At 43.2% G+C, this 23,700-nt stretch overlaps 1 long non-coding RNA gene across 3 annotated transcripts in view; it reads left to right on the top strand.

Moving 5' to 3' along the window:
- LOC120382354 overlaps nucleotides 1-23,700 on the top strand; it is a 249,645-nt gene that overhangs the window by 89,907 nt on the left and 136,038 nt on the right. For all 3 annotated transcript variants that reach the window (XR_005588220.1, XR_005588221.1, XR_005588222.1), the window contains exon 3: nucleotides 8,668-8,723. This is a non-coding gene — a long non-coding RNA (uncharacterized LOC120382354). The remainder of the gene's footprint in view (nucleotides 1-8,667; nucleotides 8,724-23,700) is intronic.

Here is a 23,700-nt window from a genome sequence, read left to right as displayed (position 1 = left end):
AATGCTAAAAACAGCAGTTTCATACCACTGGAAAGGAGAGATCCCCAATATTTGAGCAGCAAACATAGCAGTTATATCTGGTCTTTGGGTTTAAAAGCCCTACATTTTGTCTGAGTAAGACCATAGGTTTGGGTTTTTATGATAGTTTTTTATAGAGGATGTTTTCTTAGATAATATTATGAGTAAGTATTACCTAATAGAGTTGGGAATCAGAATTCATAGTTCCTGTCAATGACTCACTAAGCTACAGTTTACCCATCAATAAAATGGATGTAAAGATGTGAGATATATAAAAAGCAATTTAGGATAAAAGATCATGATTGATGTATTGCTTTAGCTGATATGGTCTCTATCATAATTAGAGTTGGAATTTCTTTTTCCAGCAAAAAATCAAAACCTCAAGATTTTCATCTGTAAACCAAGAATTTTTATTAGGAAATGCCAAAGTGGTGCTCCTTGGGAGTTCTAGTTTGGGTATTCTGTGCCCCCTTCTCCGTCTTTCATGATGCACCATTTCCCTATTGCTGAGCCACCATGGTTTTCTTAGATTCATAGGTTCCAAGGTCAGAAAAGACTCTTGCAATTATTGAGTCTGATCTTCTCTTGTGTAACACAGACCATAGAACCTCCTCAAAATAATTCCTAGAGCACAGCTTTTAGAATAACATCCAATCTTGATTTTAAAATGTTCAGTGATGGAGAATTCACCATGACCCTTGGTAAGTTGTTACAATGGCCACATTACTCCCAGGTAAAAATTTACACATGATTTTGTTTTCTACTAGATTGAAAAGCCCATTATTAAATATTTATTCCCCTTGTAGATACTAATAAGCTGTAATCAAGTCACCCCTTAACTTTGTTTTTTAAGCTAAATAGATTGAGCTCCTTGAGACTATCACTAAAAGGCATGTTTCTTATTCTTTTAATCATTCTTATGACTCTTCCCTGAACCATCTCTATTTTATCAACATCCTTCTTGAACAGTTGGTGCAAGAATTGGTGCATCATGGGAGATGTAGTCCAGCTGTGGAACCTGGCTGATACTGGAGAATGGAGGTGTAAGACATTGAAACTACAACTCCCATGAGGAACTGCAGTGGCTTTTCCAAAGAGAAGATTTTTGAGGGCTGATCACACTTTTTTTAAGCTTTCAGCCAAACACCAAAAACTTTTTATTTTCAGGTGTGCAATTTTTGTTGGTTTTTTTTTTTTTACGAAAATCAAAAATTTCCACAGAAAGCATGCATGTTTTACAAACAGTTTCATTTTCTCACACAATTTTTATCCGGAAAACAGCTTTGTGGGAAAACCAACCCTATTCATGATGTGTCATCTCCCAGAAAGTGAGGTTTAAATGGAAAAAAACAACTACTGACTTGAAAGGATGTGACTTAGTAGTTGATCTCAGTGGATATTGAGAACATTCAGACACTTGCAAGAGTAGCTAGGCAACTCACAGGATCAGACTCTTAGTTTGTGAATTAAAGTAAGAGGAAATAAAGAATAGGGAAATCAGGTGCTATTCCTTTCTCTCTCCCATAATACAAGAATAAGAGTACAATCAAATAATAAGCTAATACATGTATTTCAAATAGAATCTAGTCTCATTCTTTATTCAAATCCCCAAATTAGCACCCACAGAGGAGAGATCAATGCTAGAGCCAGAGGAGTTGCCCAGGTGCTACAGGAGACTAGTACCTTTCCTTTCTTTATTACAATCGGCAGTAGTGGGAGGAGGGAGCCCTTTGCACTAATTAATAGTCCAAAACAAATGATAATTATTTGCACTTACATTGAGCTTTTTATATAAAACCTTCAATGCCCTCTCCAAAGGTGGGTAAGTAGTATTATTGTCAGTCTACAGATGGAAAAAATAAGGCACATATTGGCTGTAATTTGCCTGAGGTCACATGGTTAATTAGTAGCAGAGGTGAGAACAGACTCCAGGTTTGTGACTCCCAGTCTTCTTCCCTAAGCTCTATATGCTGTTGCCTTTCAAAGTTTTTTTTTCTTTTTGGGGGGGGGGTTGGTTGTTTTTGTCCCCCCCTTATCATAGAAGATTAGGGTTGGAAGGGACCTCAGAAGGTCATCTAGTCCAACCCCCTGCTCAAAGCAAGACCAATCCCCAGACAGATTTTTACCCTAGTTCCCTAAATGGCCCCCTCAAGGATTGAGCTCACAATGCTGGATTTAGCAGGCCAATGCTCAAACCACTGAGCTATCCCCCCCTCCTCTTCCCATATAGTATTGTCAAGTGTGCCATATAGGCTTGTTGTGAGGGACTTTTAAAGACTACGTTGGGATGACCTTTCAAACTTTTTAAAGGCTCGCATATATTTTATGAAGACCATGAAAGGGATCCAACTCTTATTGAGAGTCAGAGTTGCCCTACTAGTTCCACACAATCCAAGTACAAAATTGAGTAATAACAAATCACTGTGGAACCTGCCATAAAGTGCAGTTACATTGCATGGGGGGGGAAAAGTCTGTAAAAATACTTTTGTGGGGTTCCGTATTTATTTTTTCTTGATGTGTCACACATCACATTTTTCTCAGTTTAAATTTCAAGAGACTGTTTTTCTGTTAGCCCTTCAAATACAGTCTGGCAACTGAAAATCCAGCTGGGCTCTCCTTGCCTCTTAGGCTCATGCTAGACAACGTTTTGGGGAAAAAATAATCCCACCATTAGTATCACCAGTTCAGCAGAACTAGTGTTGAGAATTTGAATCCTAGTATATACATCTCTTCTGATTTTCAGAACCATGTTGTGTAACTTTGCTGGGAGCAAGACTAATCAAAATAATCCTGAAAAAGGCACCAGTAGGTGAAGATCTGCCTATATTAAAGCTTCTAATGATGCTAATGCTGTTTGAGCTGAAAGATGTGTTTAGCAGCAGTGAGTTTTGAAAACATTTTTGTAAACAAGTCTTCACCATGCCACTAGCAAAGTATCGACAGTCAGAGCTTGGCTGATTTCAGTTGATCACTTGGTTGATGTCATGTTACTCTTACCATTTTCATGTTTTCTTTTTTGCTTCATCTTAAGAGATTGATTTTTGCAGTCTAGAAAACATTGAGCAGCAAAAGAAAACTAAACTGGTGAAATGTTTATCACAGTATCAGTACACTTGACTACATATTAACAAAAGGACACAGATTGAGAAAAAATGCATGTTAGCAACCGAGTATCTTTGTTTTTGTGCAACTGTGCTTAGTACTTGCATTATGGACAAGGAACTGGAAACATCTGGGAGAGGCACCTGGCAACTGGATCTGAAAGTGAAATAAAGTATGGGCTAGAAAGATCAATTCTTAACTGAAACCTAAATTTGATTAGAAGGATGAGAAACCTTCTTTTAATGAAATCTAGGAACCTGAGTGCAGCTGTGTCAAAGAAGAGAACATCAGAGTGGTTCCTTACCAGAGACTTACTGACTTCAGTGGGACTTCAAGCAAGTGCAGATGTCTGCCTCTGTAGCTTCCATTGCAAGACTGAGGTCCTCACGGGGACAGAAGTTGGGCCTTCCATCTCTAAACACTACATGCTAGAATATGGTCTGCGGTTTGAGTTAGCTGATTTGGATGTTATAAATAAGAACCTCTCATGAGATGTCTATTCAAATAGTTTCTATTTCAAAAGTTAGTAACTAAAGTCTGAAACGCTAAATCCCTAATGAGTCACTTACAAGCCAGTGGATGTTACCCCAACTGATACCATAAAATCAGCAATTTGTGTCCCAATTCCCACGAGGTAACGAATACCCTCAGCTCATGGTGAACTCAGTGGGAGGTGAGGGTGCTAAGCCCACTTCAGAATTAAGCACTTTGTTTGGAAGTAACTTTTTTACATTTTATTTTTAGCTGGCATTTTCATAGAGAGAATTTTTTAAAACATCACAGTTTCCCTTGTGATAGAGAGGAAAAACTTTTTTTAAAGAGTTTGATTTTCATTCTAAATTAAACATCAAAAAGGGGGAGGGAAGAATCATGTTTTTATTTTTTTAAATAGACAGTTGAAAGATTTTGTTATTAATAATTGACATGAAAGCCTTTCGTCTTGAACAGTGGTGTATGTAAACCTCAATAAAACCCTAAAAGTGCTTTTGTAGAACAAGAACAGTCACAAAAATCTGAATAAAGCCACCTTTTCAAAGAACACGATGAGAAAGGGTAAAACTCTTAGATGTGCAGAGCAATACATTTTACATTCATGCCCTAGTTATTAGGAGGCTTTGAAGTGTTCACTGTTATTCAATACACTGTGTACTGTAATTCATTTACTGCCTTCATGTGGAGCTGAAAAAGTTCTAGCCGAAGTGCTTTGGCTGTTCATATGAGCATACGGGTTGTAAAAATCATGCATTTCACCCTTCAGTTCCTGTAATCCTTGAAAAAGCAGCAAAGAGTCCTGTGGCACCTTATAGACTAACAGAAGTTTTGGAGCATGAGCTTTCGTGGGTGAATACCCACTTCGTCGTAATCCTTGAAGTTCATCTAATGTCTCACAGAAAACTAAAACAAAATCTTATTTGGGGGGAGGTTTTTTGTTTTTGTTTTTTAAAAATCATTGCATTTTCTGTGTTTCTGTTCTTTATTGCTAAGGGTGGGTATAAGAAAACATTTGAATGTGAAATTAATGTTCATAACAAGTGATAAATTGATAGTCCTTTGTCTATCCACAAACTCCATAGAACCATATTCTGAACTCAGCTACACTGGTGTAATTCCATTCAAGTCTAGTAAACTACTCTAGATTTACATTAGTTGAGACTGGGATTTAGCCCATATGTGGTAAATTGTGCAAACTTCCCCTACCCTCCACTATTCTTTGTAACTGTTATACAGAAACCAGTTCTAGTGATGACACCAGTATTTTGGGCTGCATCTCTATTTAATCCTTAATCTCTTTGCCGAAACTACACTCTGCTAATTCTTGTAGTGGCGGTTTTGTATGTGTATGATGAATACAGACCTCTTGAAGTGGTGGTCTCAATACCACCACACATCTTACCCAGGCCCCTGAATGCATCATGTGATTCCTAATGAGTAGGGCTGTCAATTAATCACAGTCAACTCAAGCAATTAATGTAAAACAAATTAACTAGATTAAAAAAGTCGCAATTCATTGCAGTTTTAATCTACTTCAGGGGAATTCTGCACCACTGTGCAAAGCAGAATTTTGCAGAAATTAATGTGCATGCAGAATTTCCCTTTCCCACCCCACCCCTTAAAAATGGGCTGCAGAGATGTTGGCTGCCACTAGGAGCTGCTGGACCCTGCAGAGCCTAGCTTTCAAATAGAAGACAAGGCCAGGGGCAGAGGGAGGGAACTGCAGGGTTCCCAGCAGCTGCAGTTTCCAGCATGCCCTGAAGGAAGGAGGCAGCATCACGCAGGAAACTCTGTGCAAGCCCAGAACCCAGGGTCAGGCTTTCTCTCCCTCTGGATCCCTGGGCTCTGGGGGGTAGAGGGTGTGAGTGTCTGGGCGGGGAAGCTTGCAGCTGGCTTCCGGGGTGTTGGGGTGTGAGTGTCTGGGCTGGAGAGGGCCCTGAAGTTGACCTCTGGAGGGTAGGATGTATGAGTGTCTGGGGTGGGGGAGGAGGGTGTGTTTGTGTCTGGGCTGGGGGGTCCCTGCCGCTGACCTCTGGGGGGTAGGGTGTATGAGTGTCTGGGCTGCAGGGGGCGTGGCTGGGATCCGGGGAGGAGGGTGTGTGTGTGTATCTGGACTGGAGGGGGGGCACAGCTGGCCTCTAGGGGGAGAGGAGGTGAATATCTGGGTTGGGGGGGCTGCAGTTGGGCTCTGGGAGGGAGGGAGAGTGAATGTCTGGTCCCACTGCTGGGCTCTGTGGAGGAAGGGGCAGAGAAACAGTAACTCTCTACTCCTGGGGAAAAATTTTGTGTGTATCTGTATTGTTACAGACATAGTTGCTGAAAGGTACCGTATTTTTCCGTGTATAAGACTATACTTTTTTCTAAAATCCTTAGCCTAAAAATTGAGGGTAGTCTTATACACGGAAGTAAGCCCCCTGCCTCCTCTCCCCCCCCCCCCCCCCCCCCCCCCCCCCCCCCCCCCCCTCCTCTCTCCCTCTCCCCTCCTGCCCCCTTACCGTGCTGCCTGCGTGGGCGCTAGCGCTATCCGCCCATCCGCGGCTGGAGCTCGGGCGGCGGGGGGGGGCAGTGTCCGGCGGGCCGGGGGCCGGGGTGCCGCCCGCCCCGGGTCGCCGTGCCCGGACCGGGCAGGGCAGGCCGGGGCTGGGAGCCGGGGTGGCTGGGAGCCGGAGCTGGGGAGCCAGGGCGCTGGCGCTCGCTCCCCGTCGCTCCCCGCGGGAAGGGCGGGGGGGGCGGGGGGGGGGGGGGGGGGGGGGGGGGGGGGGGGGGGGGGGGGGGCGGGGGCGGGGGCGGGCGGGGGGGCGGTTGGCCGCCCGCCAGCCGCTCCCTGCCCCCCTCTCGCCCTCGCCCGGGTCCGCTGCTGGCGTCCGGGAACAGCGGGCGGCTGGGGGGGGGGGGGGGGCGGGCGGGGGGGGGGGGGGGGGGGGGGCGGCGGGGGGGGGCTGGGGGCAGGGGAGCCCCCGGCTCCCCCCGCCCCGCTGCCCGCCTCCGCCGGCCGCGCCGCGGCCCGGCCGCGGGCGGGGGAACAGCGGCGGGGGGGGCTGGGGGGGGGGGGGGGGGGCGGGGGCGGGCCCGGCGGCTGGGGGCTGGGGGGGGCTCCCAGCCCCCGGCTGCCCCCTCGCTCCCCAGCCCGCCCCTCGCGGCTGCGAGCGCTGGGGGGCCGGGCAGGGACCGAGGCCGGGCGGCTGGCGGGGAGGAGGGAGCCGGGGGGAGAGGGGCGAGGGGGAGGGGGGCGGAGGGGGCACGGGCTGGGAGCTGGGAGCCTCGGGATCGGGGGCTCGGGGGCTCCCTGCCGACCTGGCGCAGCACCGGGCCGGCCGGGCGGGCGGGGCGCTGGGAGCCGGGCGAGCCGGGACCGAGGGGACTGGGGAGAGGGGGACCGAGGCGGGCGGACCGGGAGGGGAGCGGCCGGCTGGGAGCGCGGCTCGGACCGGGGCGGGGCGGCCGCTGGCGGGCGGGCCGGCGGCCCGGGGGGCGGCGAGGGGGGGGGGCGGGGGGGGGGGCAGGACGGAGGGAGTGGGGGACTGAGGAGCCGGCGGGGGGGGGGGAGGGGCCCGGGGAGCTGGGGTGCCCGGGCCTCGCTGCCCGGCTCGCGGGGCCCGGCGGGGGGGCGGCTGGGGGGCGGGCGGGGACGGGGCGGGACAGCGGGCGGGGGCGGCTGGGGACCGAGGGGGACCGGGGGGGGAGGGGACCGGGGGAGCGGGGCTGGGGGGCGGGGGACCGAGGAGGCGGGGGAGGCCGCCCGGGGAGGGCCCGGGGCCGGGGCCGGCAGAGCCCCGGCCGGCGCGAGCGCCCTGCAGGCGGGGGCCGCCTCCTCTGCTCTACCCCTACCTCCGCCCCGCTGGGCCCTCTGGCCCTGGCCTGGTGTGTGTGGGGGGAACAGCTGGGGCTGCTGGAAAAAAAAAAAAAAAAGGGAAATTTGGCGGTATATTGAAATAAATTACCATTGTAATTGAAACTGCTGTGATTATATAATGTTATTTTGACAAAATGTACAGAATTTTGCAGAATTTTTAATTTTTGGCACAGAATTATCCCAGGAGTATTAATCAGACTGCTAAAGAATAACAGAATACAAATTTAAATTAATTATAAATATTTGTGGGTGTTTTTCTAAATTTTCAAATATATCTATTTCAATTACAACACAGAATACAAAGTGTACAGTGCTCACTTTATACTTTTTATTACAAATATTTGCACTGTAAAAAATAAAAAAAAAATTTTTTCAATTCACCTCATACAAGAACTGTTGTGCAATCTCTTTATCATGAAAGTGCAACTTATAAATGTAGTAGGTTTTTTTTTGTTTGTTTGTTTGTTTTACATAACTGCACTCAAAACCAAAACAATGTAAAACTTTAGAACAGGGGTTCTCAAACTGGGGGTCAGGACCCCTCAGGGTCATGAGGTTATTACATGCGGGGGTATTACAAGGGGTTATTATATGCTGTCAGCCTCCACCCAAACCCCGCTTTGCTTCCAGCATTTATAATGGTGTTAAATATATTTAAGTGTTTTTAATTTATAAAGGGGGGGGGGTCTCACTCAGAAGCTTGCTATGTGAAAGGGGTCACCAGTACAAAAGTTTGAGAGCCACTGCTTTAGAGTCTACCAGTGCACTCAGTCCTATCTCTTGTTCAGCCAATAGCTAAGACCAACAAGTTTGTTTACATTTACAGGAGATAATGCTGCCCACTTCTTATTTGCAGTGTCACCTGAAACTGAGAACAGGTGTTTCAATGACACTTTTGTAGCTGGCATTGCAAGGTATTTACGTGCCAGCTATGCTGAACATTTGTATGCCCCTTCAGGCTTTGACTTGTAGATTGCATGTTTTACTTTTTTAACAGTGCAAATATTTGTAATAAAAATAATAATATAAAGTGAGCAGTGTACACTTTGTATTCTGTGCTGTAATTGAAATCAATATATTTGAAAATATAGGAAAACATACACAAATATTTATAATAAATATTATTTATTAAGTGTGATTAAAACTGTGATACATTTTTTATCTCATGATTAATTGTGATTATTCTTTTAATTTTTTGACAGCCCTACTAATGACCTATGCTGAGTTTGACCTGCAGACCCCAGAAACATCTACCATGGTAGGCCTAAAACATACTTTTTCATCAGAATTCTTCCCCTCTGATTGCTTATTCCTCACTTGGTAACATAATCTCTGTTCATGGTATGACAAGTAGTCCCTTGGAAATGAGTGTGATGGAGCAAGAGCAGTAAGCTACACACATATACTCAGTTTTCATGATATGTGATAATGATAAAAAATGAGGGAAGAGAAATGAGCTGTACAGTTGTCATTATGATTACCTTGGTTTTTTTTTTTTTTTTCAATTTTCCATCAGGTCACTGTGCTTACAGTGGTAAATCCTGGTCCTACATAAAGACAGTTACGCTGTCGCTGGCACTGGGTGGAATGGACTGACCTGAATGTGGAACATGGCTGAAATATGCCTGCACAGTGTGGCTGAAGTTGCTAATCTAACCCATGAACTTTTGAAGTGGCTATGGCCATTGCACTCCTCTCCTAAATTTAGGGTTGTCACCCAGTAGGTGTGTGCAATTTCCAGCACCACTGAAATACCTCTGGCTGGCCCCCAAATTCCCCTTCTCTGCTTCCCAGGGAGAGCAATCCTGGAACTGACATTCTGCTTACAGGCGCTATTTTTGGCCTGGCCAACAACATTGCAGAAACACAATATTTTCACTTTGCTTTGGTCTTTCTTCACCTTTGAATGATATAGGGGAGGAAGTTGGGATTTGCTCCTAACTTTTTCCCCCCTATATGTTTATTTTCAGTAACAATGCAATGTTACTGGCTTCCTGATCCTATTCTAGAATCAGGGCCTAGGAATTGAGTGTTCATTCATTCTGTGCTTGGAAAAAATATTTAAAATGGTGAATTTTGCAAAAATATTTTAATTCCACAGCTGCAGCAGTGGGTTCTTTTCTAGCCAGGTCATTTCCACTTTCCCTGGTAGACAGAAAAGCAGAACAGCTTACTCAATATTCACTTTTCAACAGCTGGCTCTGATTTGCTCAGGGAACAGTGTCCCGTGCTTGATTATGCCTTCCTTGGTGGTGACGGAGGACAGATTTACACTCCAGGGAAATACTGAGCTAAATGAAGTAAATGTTTTAAAGCAGTTTATGAATTATTTCACTAGGTAACTGAAACAACTGTGTTTGTTCTTGTTTGCTGTTTTCTCCGGACTGAGTTTTGAAGTGTTAAACTTTAAAGCACAAGACACAGCTCATCTGTGGAATGTTTCTGGATTTTTATTATAGAAACGTTTCACAGTAATGTCCTTTTGTTTCTTAAATAACTCACGCCCAGGGCTGGATTAACCCATTACTGGGCCCTACCCAAATACACGCTTCTGGGCTCCTACCTGCTAATATGAATAATAACAAACAGCTGCAGAGTACATTCACAGCACCCAAGCTAGCCATGCAGTATCCACCAGGACCAGCTTCTCCTTTTGCTAGTCTCAGGGTGCTGCTCACCATGAAAGTGGCTGGGCTATATTTGAGTGGAGTTGCGACCCCATGCACTAGGTTGCAATGCCACTCGTTAAGTGAGTGAAGGTCCTTTAGCTTGTGCACAGATCAGCATCAGTTTAAAAAAAATATATAAGAGGGGCCCAAAATGTTTCGTTCTATGAAGCTGGGCCCTAGACACCTGTTTGCCTATGTGTTAATCCAGCCCTGTCCAGGCCCCAGCTCTGAAAGTCTCAGGCTGTTTTCTACCCAAACCCTTGGCCCTCAACTAGGTGAGTGTTTAATTAGCAATAAGCAATGGCACAGTCAGTCAGAGGTATAAGAAGCAGTGCTTTTTTAAAAACTTACTGAGAGTCCAGTGTTACCTGCCTCAGCACCTAGCCCCAGGCTTGCATTCCAGAGTCTCCAGGCCCTCATGAATCTAGGATCTTCCCGAAACGTCATCCTCTTTCTCCAGTTTCATCCAACATAGAACAGTGGCAATTCTGCGTGTTTCTAGGAACTGCTTTGTAGTTAACTCAGCATTCAAAAATCATGATGTCTGGCCCCCTTCCCCCCTCCCAAAAAAAAGAGAAAGTGTGGCTTAAAATCATGAGGTTTTTAAAATAATAAAGGTTGGGTTCCTTTAATTTGCCTTCTGATTCTTGAGTGTATAAGAGGTCACATTTTTAAGGTTTTCTCTTCAACACTAAGGCTGGAAACTTGTTTTTAATGTAAGTTGAGAGTCTTATGACTCCAGAAGCTGAGGCTTGAAGGAAAACAACATAAATTTTGACACTCAAGATAAAATTATGAAAGTTGTCAACACTGATAACTGGTCACCGCTGAACTCACAGTGTAGTTTCTCCTCACTTACAGGAGACCTTCAGTACAGGATCTTCTGGTGGACAGCCCTTTAAATGTGGGAGAGAGGAGCAGTTTTAATTCTTAAGTGGCCATTTATCATCTTGCATTTTACTGACTAAACTTCCCTTCCAGTGGTAAATATTTTTAGTTGCTATTAATTTTTATTCCTAAAGAGATGGAAAAACCTCACAGGGGGCCTGTCCTATTTTCTTTTACACCAGTGTAAATCCAGAGGAACTCCAGTGGAGTTACTGAGAGCAGAATTTGTCCCATAGATTCTAATCCTTAGCTCGGGATGCCTATTAAACAACTCCCTAATGAACTACAATAAATACATAGTTATTGAACTACTGTAACATTGAAAATGCACTGCTGGGCCCTTTGGCTCTCTCTGTGCTAGATGGTTTCTTGGAAGCGTTGCTTACACCAGCAGTTGTATAATCAGTCCAGATGGGAAATCAAATCATTAATTTATAAAATGGCATTAGGAATTTTAAATTATGATTATCTGTCAGTCTTAAGGCTTTCTGTAACACCCATTGCCATAATATCTGAGTAGGTTATCATTGCCAGGTGCATGATGGACTTCGTAGAGGATTCTATTCTTCTACCAAATACTTAAGAACCTGGATCATCCTTAAATCTCTTTCATGGTTATTTAAAAAGAAAAATTCACCAGATAAATATAGATCATTTGTATATGTAAAACACCACTAGATGGTGTGTTTGTTCTGGTGAGGAGTAAACCCAGGATTTTTGGATCTAAAAGCATAAGCTTCTGCTGCTTCAGCTAACAGCAGGTCCACTAGCCCCACAGGCAGTAGCAAACCCTTATCTATCTAAGGTACCCCTGTTACTTTAGTATCTAATCCCCTATAATCTTTAACCTTTCAACTGCTCTCTGAAGGAGGGAATTATAATACAGATTTTACAGATTAGGAACTGAGGTAGAGAGAGTTAGCCCAAAGCCACACAGGAAGCCTGTGGCAGAACCCAGATTTGAACACAGTCTTCCTAGGTGAATGCCCCAATCACTGGGCTTTCCTTCTCCTCATAAATCCCTCTTTGTGGTCTAGCCATTAGGAAGGGGACAAAGAGCTACACTGCACTAGCACTCGCTACACCTAGTCATTCATGGCAGTTCAGGTATTCACTAAGTATAGGATGATGGAGAAGTTCCAATGTCAGCACCTCCCAGAGTACAAAAAACAAAATCTGTGTTTCATATTTTACCTTTACTATTTCTGGCCTTTGTTTCTTTCTTCCACCCCTGCTTTCTCCATTTCTCTTCCTCTTCCTTTTTGTTGTGTCTCTCCTCTGTTCTTCCCTCTGCATTTCCATCCTAGAAGCTTTCCCAGTTTCCTCAAACATGGGCTTCATTCCCAACTCTTCCCTATTCCATCGGCTACAATGATAAGCAATAAAATAGCTAATGTTAACATTAAAATTACATTATTTTAGTTGATACTCTAATGAGTTTAACAGTGTTTAGGATGTTCATACCTCTCTGAGCCTTGATTCAGGCTGACTGCAGACTCTGGAAGACAACATTGTATAACTTTACTCTGTTCACTTTTGGAAGTTTTTATTCATGACCACGAGTGCTAGAAACATACTATGTGCAAAATTTCAGTTTATATTTTTAAAAATCTCAGTATGATGTGCAAGTCGCATAAATGCATCAGATGGGCATGACCTGGCCTGCAGGCTGTATGTTTGACACTTATCTTCTATCCAATTTACAAACATTTATGAAATAAACATTATGACTGGGAGCCAGGGTAATGGCAGGTTTGTCACCTCTGCCTCCAGTATAGGAAATGATCTCATCCAAGTGGATCGATAGAGAATGGTGTGGATTTTAGCCCCAGAAAAGTAGTTGTCTTCTTTAGAGCACAATTTCTTTTTGGCATTTTTTAAGCAAATTAGAGATGAGGGATGAACAGGAACCCAAAACGAACTTTCTCCCTTTCCAACCCTTTGTATTTCTGCCTTGCAAGTAGTGGCCTAGTGTATTAATAGCATAAAGGAAGATGCACATTGATCACAGCAAACCGTGCCTGTGGCTTTGCAGTTAGTTTCACACATAGTTTGTTCTAATAAAACCTTTCCATGTTTTAGGGGTCAGCAGACCAGACCTGATAGGAAAAAGTGAGAGTCTGTGTCAAACCAAACTGAGAAGCATTTTCCAAGCTTTTTTTTTTTTTTTTTGTGATCTGATTAAGAAAATTTGAGCTATTTTTCTTCTCAAATACTTGCAGTAGCCTGTTTAGAGGCATGGAATAAGATGATTAAAAGTATAGCAAAAGTGTTATAATTTATATTCTTGTCAGATTTACAAGAATAAATAAATTTCCAGGACATTGCTATAAATTCACATTCAGTGAGAATGTAGTTGAGAAAGATAAAGTATAGCTTTCCAATAGACTGTTTCAGCAAATATTGAAAATCCTTTGAGGGCCTTAGGCACCCAAGGCCAGATTTTCAAGGGCACTTAGCTGCTTAATGATGTAGATTGACGTATGGGATTTATTGGAAGTTCCACTGGAGTCAATGGGAGTTAGGTATCTGGGTATTTTGAAAATCTTTGTTGGTGCCTAGTTGCATTTTTAGGTGTCTCAATGCCTTTAAAAGTCTGAGCCCAGAAACTCAATGAAATTCAATGGAGTCAGGTGCATAATGTCCCTAGGCGCCTATGAAATTCCCATCCTTAACCACCACAAGTGATATAGGACTTCTGTTTTTCATTCTACATAAAAAATGGTGCTGCAGTCAGCACAATACCCCTTATCTACACACACTGACTAGATACTGTCTCGGGGAAAAAAATGCCATCAACACCAGTTCTTGCAGTCGTTGAGTTTTCCATGGAGGTCTACTCCAAATACTGCCCAAACCCAACCCAGCTTGAAACCACAGCCTGGCTACACACTAACTATGAAAACATTGGTTTGGTATATAAGGAAAGCAAGTAGTGCTTTATTTTTATTTACACTGAACTCTTATCTTGTCATTCTTTTATTGCATGAAGACAAAGCAAGTTAAAATTACAGTAGGAAGTTGGCAGTGGTATTTGTATTCCCTAAAACAAACAATTTAAAGCCCCATTAAACAAACATCCCTTATTGTTGATACAAGATCATAGAGCTGCTGTCTCCTTTTTAAATCCTGATTTACAATAGAAGGTACAGGGTGGAATAAAGGTGTGTGAGAAGCATCTGATTAAGGAATTGTAAACAACATCAGTGCCACTGAGTTTTTATCTGTAGGTAATGGACAAAATAGCTTTGTCTGAATTTATTTGATGTTGGCTACATTCACGAGAGGAATAATAGGTACATTGCATTGTTTTCCAATGATCCTGAATGAATGGCTCTTCCTAACTGATGCCAATTTGCTTTTGTACTTTAATGAATAGTTCTAATGATGATCCCACAAATTTAATATTTTCAGGATAGGAAACTGCCATATAAATCCATGATGTTACTGCACCAGCTACCTAGTGGCAGGTGCTTGGTAAGCTGGGAGAAATGAATTAGTGTAGGGGAAACAGAAGTACCATCATGGTAGGCAATTATTAGCACCTTGATTGGCAGTTTCAGTGGAGATGTCAAGAGCTGAATGGACTTGGGAGTTTGTGACACTTTGGGGATTCTCCAAGACCAGTAAGGGGTTCTGTCACTGTCTGACCTCTAACCTTAGCTGCCTTTAGGCTATGCAGCTTTGGTTCAGAGCCCTGACACCAGCAGCATGCCTACAGGATGAGGTTATCACCTTGAGCTTCCACCAGTCCAGATAGACCTTGCAGGGTGACCCCAACCTTTCTGGTCCCAAGTCTCACCAAAACTATCTCCTTGCAGTGTCCAGTCCCTGTCTCTGGACACTCACAGGGGTAATACCAAGTTTACTACCTCCAAAGAGCCAATACACACAACAGGTTTTTAGCTAAGCTGCGGTTATACTTTACTACACCAAAATGCACAATACTGAGATACTTTGTACTAAAACTAAGAATACATGTATTAACAAAGAACATAGATTTAAGTTATTTCTACCAAGAGTCAGACGTATGAAATGGTTATAAACGAAACAGAACTAACATGCTTTCTAGTGGCTAAAAGTTCATTCTAAGAAGTTACAGTTTTGCCTAATATAGTTTCTTACCCACAACAAGTTGTTAGCACTCTCCAGCATGACTGGCTGTTCCAGCCTTCAGAGAATCGATGTGCTGGTTTATTTGTTCCCTCAGGAGATGGATCCCTAAAATGTCTCTTTGCCCCCCTTATATTACCAAAGTGTACTGTCTATGTCAAGAGCCAGGAAAGCTTCCCGCAGTGCCGATTCTGTTTCCCAGCATGATTGTTAAATGTCTACTCCCATGCTCATCTAGCTTGATGTCTTTGTTTATCGTATATGTAAATGTACTTCTATTGTCCTCTGCCAGTAACTAAGCTGGTCATATAGATAAATACACATTTCTTTGTCTAGGGCAGGCTGGGTTCATGCTTTGCCTCCCAAACACATTTCAGGAACATGTTTCCAGCACATGCATCTGCACATATGTGATGCACATATGTATGCAATCTGCACATATGTGATTCAATGATTTTCAGGACCAGTTTGTCACCAGTTTGCCTATGATATCTTCCATGACACGTTTGAGATATATATGATAACAACAATGTGTTGGTGCAATGCGTGTCTCTGCTCTGATGTGAAATATAGTATAGGGGTGCTTTTGCCAATTGGCATTGAGGGCCTCCTGGGGTCATACCTCTCCTCTTACAATGGCACAGTAAACTCAGCCACCTGCTGATCTATAGGCATTGGATCAGAACATTTTTTCCTGTCTGGCAGAAAACCTGTTTCTCCCTTTGTCTGATCACAGTCTTTAAATCATATCATTAAGTATCTATAATTCCCCATGTGGTGTTAATACATACATTTCACAATGATATTAATCACTAGTGTGTCACCAGCTTTCATGAAAGACCTTACTCAATACACTTTATTTTAAAGTATAATAATATTGTATACAACCAGTTGATTCAACTATTTATGCTTTGGGCTTATACCCTCTGTGCTCCCACAGAGTGTCTTGACCCTGATTGTCACAAAGTCTGAATTGCCTTCTCAGCACTACAGGAGACCCTTCCAGGTCAGTGTTCAGGCATGTTAGTATGGCCATGAGGGGAAGTTTGCATGAGCATTACTCATGCTGTATCTGGTTTGTGGATAAATAGGACTCTAGGTCTAATTTTCAAAACTGGGTGCTTAAAGTTGTCTTTCTAAATCTGTATTTATTAGGCACCTTAATGGAAGTTGCCTGACTTTTGAAGGTACTGAACATCTGCAGATCCCACTGACTTTAAGGGAAACTGGATATGTTTGGCATTGCTGAATATTAGGTCATTTTTATCCAAGTGCCTAATAAACATTAATTTAGGGGTGTAGTTGCAGTCAAGATTCCATGTATTCTGCAGCCATGGAATTTGCCACACAATTCATCCCCAGTCGCAGAATCATGCTTAAAAAAAAAGTCTAAACCTTTCATGGTTTAGAAGAAAAGCTTGAAAACATGAACCCAGGATGAACTGATACAGACAGTCTACAAGTGTGATCTGCCTATTCATCTTAATGGTCTGTTGATAGTTTGTGGCATTTTGAAAAACTAAAAATGGGGGTACAGCATAAATTTCATTGTAATATCAAAATAAATAACACTTGGGTATTTGTATTGAGTCTGTTACTCAATTTCATCTTAAATTAAATTTTAAAATTATAGTTTTAAAATATAAATATGAAGTTGCTGCAGATTAGCAAACCAGATTGCTGCAGGCTCAAGGTTCCAACTGGAGTGCAGTACACAGAGCCCAGACTTTACACGCTGACATTTGAAAATGTTGTTCCTGTTCTCTATGCTTATCCATCCAGAATCTTTTACCATTACCAAAATCATTCAAAATTACTATTTAGTTTAAAAAAAAGGTGCATTTTTAGATATCCCACTTTTTTCTTTAAGTATTTTTTTCTGTAAATATTACTTATCAGAAATTAATATAACTTTTTGTGGTCACCATTTATCCCCATCAGCACAGTGATCTATTGCTATTTTCTATTTTGCATGTAGAGGGAAAACTGCAGTATCTGAGATGCCAGTGTGTAGTACATATTGGTAAATGTTGATAGATAATAAGACTGATTTAAAACTCAACTCCTTAAAATGGTCAGATTTAACAATCTGTTTATTTTATTTCTGAAAATGAAAAAACTGAAAAATTAACCAATAGACACAATAGCACAAGTTTCTGAAGAGAAACATGGCTTAATTCACAAGCAATCACAGTGACCTTTTTTATTGCAATTGCTTATCTTTGTTGCTGGGATATTTGGAAACAAGTTTCCCCCATTTTTTGTCTTGTCCAGAGGATACAAAGATTAGTAAATAGATACTCTTGTCAGGCTGTAGCTTTAAATATCATATTCAAAGCAAAACTTGTACACAATGGACCAAATTTCCTATCCTGCTGTAAAGAAAAGATAGAAGGAATAGCAAAGGATAGAATGCATCAGGAGCTTTGTAATGACTTAAATCAAAAAGGAATCCTACAAAAAGTGAAACATGGACAAATTGCTCAGGATGAGCACTAAAGAATAGCAAAAGTATTTAAAGACAAAATCAGAAAATGTAAGGCTCAAAATGCGTTGCACCTAGGAAGGGACAGAAAAGGCAATAAATACATTAGGAGCAAGAGAAAGACAGGAAATTGTAGGTCTATTACTTAGCAGGGAAGGAGATCTCATAATGGATGACAGCAAGAGGACTGGGGTATTTAATGCCTATTTGCTTCAGTTTTCACTATAAAGGATAATTGTGGCTAGATATTTAACACAATTAACATTAACAACAAGGGGGAAGGATCACAAGCCAAAATAGGGAAAGAACAGATTGAAGAATATTAATAAGTTTGATGTATTCAAATCTCCCAGGCCTGACAAAATTCACCCTGTGATACATAAGAAACTAGCTGAAGTGATTAGCAATTATCTTTGAGAGAACTGGAGTAGGGCAAACTTGGTTCCTATCTTTAAAAAGTGGAACAAAGAGGTCCCAGGGAATTATAGATCTGTCAGCCTAACTTCAGTTCCTGGAAACATACTGGAACAAAATTTCAAACAATCAGTTTGTAAGCAACTAGAGGATAGTGGGGTAATAACCAATAGCCAACATGGAATTTTCAAGAAAAAATCATGCCAAAAAACCCTAATCTCCTTATTTGACAGGTTTATGGGCCTAGTGAATGGGAGAAAGCAGTAGACATGATATATCTTAATTTTAATAAAACTTTGACACAGTTCCATACAACATTCTCATAAACAAACTAAGGAAGTGTGGCCTAGATGAAATTACTATAAGGTGGGTGCACAGCTGGTTAAAAGACCACACTGAAAGAGTAGTTATCAATTGTTCACTGTCAACCTAGAAGGGGCCCTCCAGGGGTCTGTCCGGGGTCTGGTGCTAGTCAATATTTTCATCAGTGACTTGAATAATGGAGCGGAAAGTATACTTATAAAATTTATGGATGACACCAACCTGGGACAGCACCAACCACTTTGGAGGACAGGATTAAATTCAAAATGACCTTGATATATAGCAGAATTTCTCTGAAATCAACAAGATGAAATTTAATAAAAGCAAATGAAAAGTACTACACTTAGAATGTAAAAATGAAATGCATAACTACAAACTAGAGAATAACTTACTCCATGGCAGTATTGCTGAAAAAGTTCTGGGGATTATAGTGCACCACAAATTGAACATGAGCCAATAATGTGATGCCATTGCAGAAAATGCTAATATTATTCTAGGGCAGTGGTTCCCAACTTGTTCCCTCGGCCCACGCCGCTTCCAGCCACTCCCATGGGCCTGGAGCAGTGAACCGTGGTCATTGAGAGCCGTGATTGGCTGAACCTGCGGATGCGGCAGGTAAACAAACTGGCCCGGCCTGCCAGGGGCTTTCCCTGCACAAGCGGCAGAACAAGTTTGGGAATCACTGTTCTAGTGCATAGGTTCTCAAACTGGGTGCGGGGAGGCACAGAATGTATTTGTGGAATGGCATGAGAAGGCAGAACAGAGAGCGGCAGCTGCTGTCCGAGTGCCCAGCTCTGAAGGCAGTGCCAACGCCAGCAGCAGCACAGAAGTAAGGGTGGCATGCTAGGGTATCTCCACCCTTACTTCTCTGCTGCTGCTGCTGGTGGCACTGCCTTCAGAGCTGGGTGGCTGGAGAGCTATATACTAAATGCTTAAATGGCTCTGTATGAATCAATGCCTTACAGTTTTTGATAGTGAAAGTTTCATGTTTGTTTGTTTTTTATCTGTATATGTACTTGTGTGGTGGGATGGAGGGCATAAACTACTATAGACACAAAGAAGTTAGAGAACCCCTGTTCCAGGGTATATTAACAGAAGTGTTCTATGTATGATTCAGGAGGTAATTGTCCCATTCTACTAGGCACTTGTGAAACCTCTGTTGGAGTATTGTGTGTCATTTGGGGCACTGCAGTTTAAGAACAATGTGGGAAAACTGAAGAGAGTCCAGAGGAGAGCAATACAGACGCTCCTCAACTTACGCAAGCGTTCCATTCCAGAACGCCTTGCATAAGTCAAATTTTGCATAAATCGGGAACGTATACCCGTACACACACACACACACACACACACACACAAAAAGCTTATGGAACTTTTTACAGAAGTGCGGATTTGTGTAAGTTGGGTTTGCGTAACCTGGGGAGCATCTGTAAAAAGTTTAGAAAACCTGACCTGTGAGGAAAGATTAAAATAATGGACATGTTTAGTCTAGAGAAAACAAGACTCGGGAGACCTGATACCAGTCTTCAAAGATGTTAAGGGCTGTTATAAAGAGGATAGTAATCATTTGTTCTCCATGTCCAAAGGTAGATCAAGAAGTAATGAGCTTAATATGCAGTACAGGAGATTTAGGTTAGATATTGGGAAACGCTTTCTAACTGTAAGCATAGCTGAGCACTGGAATAGGTTACTGGGGAGATTCTGGAATGCCCATCACTAGAGGTTTTTAAGAGCAGATGGGGCAAACACTTGTCAGGGATGCTCTAGGTATACTTGGTCCTGCATCAGCATGGAGAAATGGACTTGATGACCTCTTGAGGTTCCTTCCAGCCCTACATTTTTATAATTCTGTGAAATTGAGCTATTGAAGCAATATCAATTGTACCTGTATGTAGGGGGTAAATTTTGCCTCTTCCTCTTTCCTGTTAACAATAATGCCCAAATTCTCCATCACATGAAGCTTTTCAATTAAGACTAGATGTCTCTCTAAAAATATGTGATAGCTCAAACAGAGGTTATAAGCTCAATGAGACATTATTGGGTAAGGTTCTGTAGCCTGTATTATGCAGGATGTCCGACTCGATGGTTCTCTGTGGTTCTCTGTGGCTTTAAATATATGAATCTTTGAATTCAGTAAGGTACTGAAGCTGTCAATAAAGTTGAGGTCAATGGCACTGCTGAACCTTGCATAGCACCATTACATTCGGCAGAGCAGCTCATGCAGGGCTCAACAATGGAATGTACTGAGCTTTCTGGCCCTGATTCAGCATAGCACTTACACATATGTAATACTCATGTGCTTAAAGTTAAGCATGTGGTTATGTGGATCAGAGTCTATGATCTTGGAATAGTTCTTTGTTGTTCAGGTACACTGCAGTGTGTATGTGAATATTTGTGTACTAGTGTGTTTCTTTGTACATATGTGTAGAACATGTGTGCATGTATCTCAAAACATTCTCCATAGGCTTGATCCTGCTTGATCTAGCAATCCTGATCCAGCAAAGCACTTAAGCTAATGAGTAGTCCCATTGACTTCAAGGGGCTACTCATGTGCTTAAATTTGCACATGTGCTTAAGTGCTCTGCCAGAACAGGGCCAGGATGCTGGAGAATTTCCCCAGATAAATCACAAATATTATTTTATTCCAATGACATTAATCTGTTGGACATCATTTCTTCTGCCTTCGCTTGTCATGTTTGCTCAGTTGGCTAATCTTTTTTTCCCCCTTGCACTTGGCACAGAGAGTTCAATTTAACTTATGAAAATCAAGCTGTCTCTTCTGTTTTATTCATCACCATCAATGTAATTCATTCAGGAATCAAAACTTGTTTCCTATTGTCTCAGTATGGTGAGAGTGATGATATATGGAGTTGTGGCAGGGCATGGCACTGAAGTCTGTTTTTTAGGAAACATATACTGGTAGAGAGGAACCCTGCAGGAATTGTGTTGGCTCTGAAATTAAAGAAAGAAAACATCGGAAAAATGTGCACCTGCAAAGTATCTATATGCAGAGTGTAGTACTTATACTCTTAACAGGGTTACTCCATCAAAAAGATTTATTACATAATTATTGCCTCCTAGTGTTACCTATGGAAAAAGACTATTGACTGGAACCAAAGTGAGCTCTTTATTAGAGATCAGGGGTGAGATTCTGTGCTGCACAGAACTCAAAGTCTAGAGGAAAGAGCCACCTTTGTTCCTCTCCAATACTGTACTGGGCTGCTCTAATAGCTGGAGAGGCCCCAGGCATAATTGAGACAATTCTGGGGTCCTGTCTAAATTACGGCAACCTCCCTGGGCAGGGCTGCCCTCTGGACCTGAGCACTGCCTGGAATCTCTGCAGCGCTGCATGCTGTAGGCCCAATCCTTGTGGTTCATAGGGCCTCTTTACACTGCTCTAGCTCTTTCACTCTGCTTAAAAAGCAGGGCCGGCTCTAGACCCCAGCGCGCCAAGCACGCACTTGGGGCAGCATGCCGCCAGGTTGGCGGCAAGCGGCTCCGGTGGACCTCCCGCAGGTGTGCCTGCGGAGGGTCCGGTCGTCCGGCTGCTCTGGTGGACCTGCCGCAGGCGTGCCTGCGGAGGGTCCGCTGGTCCCGCGGCTCAGGTGGACCTCCCGCAGGCACGCCTGCGGATGCTCCACCGGAGCCGTGGGACCAGCGGACCCTCCGCAGGCACGTCTGCAGGAGGTCCACCTGAGCCGCGGGACTGGCGACCGCCAGAGCGCCCCCCGCGGCGTGCCGCCCTGCTTGGGGCGGCGCAATTGCTAGAGCCGCCCCTGTTAAAAGGGGCAGAGTGGAGGGAGGTGAGGATCTCACTGAATATCTCCACAAAGGGAGATATTTGTGAACTGAACACTGAACACTCTAGGTCCAGTTCCACACAGAGGCAGTCCCTTGAAACTGAAAAGAGGAGGGTCATCTTTGGAAGATGCTTTGGGGTTTTTTGTGGCATTTCAAATTGTTGGAAAGTAGAGATAGAAAAGATCAGTCAAGTCATTTATTCTGTGTCCTTCCTCTCTCTGCATTGATTGGCCACTACCATACTTTGTCTCATACTACAATTTCTAGTGCTTTTTCTAGTCTAGTTTTAAGTGAAAGACAAGGTGGCTGAGGTCATATTTATTGGACAAACTTCTGTTGGTAAGAGAGACAAACTTTTGAGCTTATACAGAGCTCTTCTTGAGGTTAGCTCTGTGTAAGCTTGAAAGCTTATCTTTCTCACCAACAAAAGTTGATGGAATAAATATTACCTCTCCCACCTTGTCTCTCTAATATCCCGGGGCTGACACAGCTACAGCAACACTGCATACAACAATAGTTTTAAGTGATTCAGACACTAGGACTTTTTGCCTGTTCCTCAGTCTGAGGGTAGGTCCATACTTACCCGCCGGGTCGACGCGGAGAGTTCGACTTCTCGGAGTTCGAACTATCGCATCTAATCTAGACGCGATAGTTCGAACTCTGGACGTGCTCCCGTCGACTCCGGAACTACACCACCACGATCGGCGGTGGTGGAGTCGATGGGGGAGCCGCGGACTTCGATCCCGCGACGTCAGGACGGGTAAGTCAGTCGAACTAACGTAGTTCGACTTCAGCTACGCTATTCACGTAGCTGAAGTCGCGTACCTTAGTTCGACCCGCCCCCCCAGTGTAGACCAGGCCTGAGATATCGCTGTTAGGAATTTATTCCCGATATTTACCTTAAATGTCCTTTTCTTACTCTCATCCATTGCTTATAGATATGCCCTGTGCAAAAACTTCCAATATGTTTTATTATTTATTTATGTATTTGTATTATTGTAGCATCTAGGAGCCCCAGTCATGGAGCAGGATCCCTTTGTACAAACACAGAACAAAAAGATGGCCCCTGCCCCAACGAGATTAGATAGTTGTGAAAATAAAATTGTGGTGCAAGTCTGCAGCTGAGAAAGTCAATAATATTTATTTTATTAATCAGGAAATTGGTTAGGATTTGGTTAGTGGAAAGGAGAAGAGTCAAGGAGGAAAAGTTGGTTTTGTTTGGGTGTGGGGTTTAAAATGTGTCTTCTCTGAGTTGTTTTTACTGAGCAGACTGAGATGGAAGACTAAGCTTGTCATTAAAGTGTAGGCCTCTGAGTCAAGAGAGATGGATTCTATTCCTATCTATGACTTAGACTCCCTTTGTGACCTGGGGCAAGTTTCTTAATTCATCTGTGCCTCTGTTTCCCTAGCTGCAAACTACAGGGTGGGGGGAGGAGGCAGAAGGGGAACTTGAGCGCTGTAAGAGGAATTAATTAACTTTGTGTACAATACTTAGGTAGAAATCTCTGTAGAAGTACAAAATATTATGTAGTGCAATGCTGGAGAGT

This window comes from Mauremys reevesii, linkage group 1, assembly GCF_016161935.1.
Source record: "Mauremys reevesii isolate NIE-2019 linkage group 1, ASM1616193v1, whole genome shotgun sequence".
Classification (NCBI taxonomy): Eukaryota; Metazoa; Chordata; order Testudines; family Geoemydidae; genus Mauremys; species Mauremys reevesii.
The sequence above is the reverse complement of the archived record's forward strand: the minus strand, read 5'-3'. Positions and strand labels throughout refer to the sequence as shown.